Genomic DNA, 3,930 nt, shown 5'->3' with positions numbered 1-3,930 from the left:
GAAGATGCTGTGCTCCTTCTGAATCTTTGCTTTCCTACTGCCTTCATCCAATCCTTCTTACTCCTTTCCATGGCAAGCTGTATGTAGGGCATCACCATTGTCAATGGCTACATCCCATCCTCTCAGTGAAAAAGGTCCAAATGCTCTGTCACGGCACGGCTAATCAGCTGTCGGTTCTCGATCATGTCAGAATAGAATCACTTGATTCTTTTGCGTTTGTCATCACGCCCAACAATCACGAGTTTAAAGCTTGTCACAGTCATTCAATCCCAGAATCCTACTCCGAATACCACAGACAAGGTTTAGACTTTCCGGATTCTGATTAAGGAATCCAAGAGATATGCGCCCGGTCTAAGGTAGAACGGAAGTGGTTGTCAGTCACGTGTTCATAGGTGAGAATGATGATGAGTGTCACGGCTCATCACATTCATCATGTTAAAGTGCAACGAATATCTTAGAATAAGAACAAGAGGAATTGAATAGAAAATAGTAGTAATTGCATTAAAACTTGAGGTACAGCAGAGCTTCACACTCTTAATCTATTGTGTGTAGAAACTCCACCGTTGAAAATAGATAAGTGATGGTGGTCCAGGCATGGCCGAATGGCCAGCCCCCAGTGTCTAAGATCGCTTAAACTGATCAAAGATCATCTAATACAATAGTAAACTATCCTATTTATACTAGACTAGCTACTAGAGTTTACAGAAGTAAGTAATTGATGCATAAATCCACTTCCGGGGCCCACTTGGTGTGTGTTTGGGCTGAGCTTGATCTTTACAGGAGCTGAGGCTTCTTTTGGAGTTGAACGCCAAGTTGTAACGTGTTTTTGGCGTTCAACTCTGGTTCGTGACGTGTTTCTGGCGTTTGACTCCAGAATACAGCATGGAACTAGCGTTGAGCGCCGGTTTACGTGATCTAATCACGAATAAAGTATGAACTATTCTATATTTCTGGAAATCTCTGGATATCTACTTACCAATGCCATTGACAGCGCGCCATTTGGATTTCTGTAGCTCCAGAAAATCCATTTTGAATGCAAGAAGGTCAGAATCCAACAGCATCAGCAGTCCTTTGTCAGCCTTTTATCAGAGTTTTGCTCAGGTCCCTCAATTTTAGTCAGAAAATACTTAAAATCACAGAAAAACACACAAACTCATAGTAAAGTCCAGAAATGTGAATTTAGCATACAAACTAATGAAAACATCCCTAAAAGTAACTAGATCATACTAAAAACTACCTAAAAACAATGCCAAAATGCGTATAAATTATCCGCTCATCACAACACCAAACTTAAATTGTTGCTCGTCCCCAAGCAACTGTAAATCAATTAGGATAAAAAGAAGAGAATATACTATAAATCCCAAAATATCAATGAATATTAGTTCTAATTAGATGAGCGGGACTTGTAGCTTTTTGCTTCTGAACAGTTTTGGCATCTCACTTTATCCTTTGAAGTTTAGAATGATTTGCATCTCTAGGAACTTAGAATTTCAGATAGTGTTATTGACTCTCCTAGTTAAGTTTGTTGATTCTTGAACACAGCTACTTTTATGAGTCTTGGCCGTGGCCCTAAGCACTTTGTTTTCCAGTATTACCACCGGATACATAAATGCCACAGACACATGACTGGGTGAACCTTTTCAGATTGTGACTCAGCTTTGCTAAAGTCCCCAGTTAGAGGTGTCCAAGGTTCTTAAGCACACTCTTTTTGCTTTGGATCACGACTTTAACCACTCAGTCTCAAGCTTTTCACTTGGACCTGCATGCCACAAACACATGGTTAGGGACAGCTTGATTTAGCCTCTTAGGCCTGGATTTTATTTCCTTGGGCCCTCTTATCCATTGATGCTCAAAGCCTTGGATCCTTTTTACCCTTGCCTTTTGGTTTTAAGGGCTATTGGCTTTTTCTGCTTGCTTTTTCTTTTTCTTTCTAATTTTTTTCGCCACTTTTTTTTTTGACAAGCTTTGTTCTTCACTGCTTTTTCTTGCTTCAAGAATCAATTTTATGATTTTTCAGATAATCAATAACATGTCTCTTTTTCATCATTCTTTCAAGAGCCAACAATTTTAACATTCATAAACAACAAGATAAAAAATATGCACTGTTCAAGCATTCATTTAGAAAACAAAAAGTATTGTCACCACATCAATATAATTAAACTAAATTCAAGGATAATTTTCGAAATTCATGTACTTTTTGTTCTTTTGAATTAAAAACATTTTTCATTTAAGAAAGGTGAAGGTTTCATGGAATTATTCATAGCCTTAAGACATAGTTACTACATACTAATGATCATGAAGTAGAGACACAAAACATAGATAAACATGAAGCATAAAAATCGAAAAACAGAGAAATAGAAAAAAGGAATGAGTCCATCTTAGTGGCGTCTTCTTGAAGATCCAATGGTGCTCTTTGAGCTCCTCTATGTCTCTTCCTTGCTTCTGTTGCATGATCCCTAGTGATTTTGGTGCTCCTATCCTTATTTGCTCCCGATAGTTATGTGGAGGAAAATTTATCCCTTGAGGAATCTCAGGGATTTCTTGATGAGGTCCATGAGTGGACTCTCTTGATGTGCAGTCAAATGCTCTATTACTGAGCTATGGACCCTTGAGATGGAAGCTTTTGTCTTCCCTTTCCTCTTTTTAGAGGTTTTTTTGGCCTTAGGTGCCATCAATGGTTATGGAAAAACAAAAAAAAAAGCTATGCTTTTACCACACTAAACTTAGAATGTTGCTCGCCCTCGAGCAAAAGGAGAAGGAATAGAAGAAGAAGAAGATATAGAGGAGATGAAGGGATGTGTGTATTCGGCGATATGGGTGGGATTGGGTGGCAAAGAGATTTTGAATTTTGAAGGTAGGTGGAGTGTTTGGGGAAGAGTGGATGGATGTGAGTGGTGAATGGAAAACAGAAGGGATGACCGTGAATGGAGAGAGAGAGGGTGAGGTAGGTGGAGATCCTGTGAGGTCCACAGATCCTGAGGTGATCCTGTGGGATCCACAGATCCTGAGGTGTCAAGGATTTACATCCCTGCACCAATTAAGCATGTAGAATGCCTTTGCATACAATTCTGGCGTTTAGACGCCAGATTGATGCTTGTTTTGGGCGTTCAACGCCCATGTGCAGGATGTTTCTGGCGTTGAACGCCAGTTCCATGCTTGTTTCTGGCGTTCAATGCCAGCTCTCCTCAGGGTATATTCCTGGTGTTCAAACGCCAGGATGTTGCTTGTTTCTGGCGTTCAGCGCCAGATCCATATTCTGTTCTGGCGTTGAACGCCAGCCAGATGCTCCTTACTGGCGTTTAAACGCCAGTAAGTCCTTCCTCCATGGTGTGATTTTTCTTCTGCTGTTTTTGATTCTGTTTTTAATTTTAGTATTTTTTTTCGTGACTCCACATGATCATGAACCTAATAAAACATAAAATAACAATAAAATAAAAATAAAATTAGATAAATAAAAATTGGGTTGCCTCCTAACAAGCGCTCTTTTAATGTCACTAGCTTGACAGTGGGCTCTCATGGAGCCTCACAGATGTTCAGAGCATGATGAGGGCCTCCCAACACCAAACTTAGAGTTTGAATGTAGGGGCTTCTCAACACCAAACTTAGAGTTTGGTTGTGGCCTCCCAACACCAAATTTAGAGTTTGATTGTGGGGGCTTTGTTTGACTCTGTATTGAGAGAAGCTTTTCATGCTTCCTCTCCATGTATACAAAAGAACACCCTTGGGTTTTAAGCACAAGGTAGTCCCCATTCAATTGAAGGACTAATTCTCCTCTGTTAACATCTATCACATCTCCTGCTGTGGCTAGGAAAGGTCTTCCCAGGATGATGCATTCATCCTCCTCCTTCCTAGTGTCTAAGATTATGAAATCAGTAGGGATGTAAAGGCCCTCAACCTTTACTAACACGTCCTCTACTAATCCATAAGCTT

The sequence above is a fragment of the Arachis stenosperma genome, chromosome 10 (assembly GCF_014773155.1).
Source record: "Arachis stenosperma cultivar V10309 chromosome 10, arast.V10309.gnm1.PFL2, whole genome shotgun sequence".
NCBI lineage: Eukaryota > Viridiplantae > Streptophyta > Magnoliopsida > Fabales > Fabaceae > Arachis > Arachis stenosperma.
The sequence above is the reverse complement of the archived record's forward strand: the minus strand, read 5'-3'. Positions refer to the sequence as shown.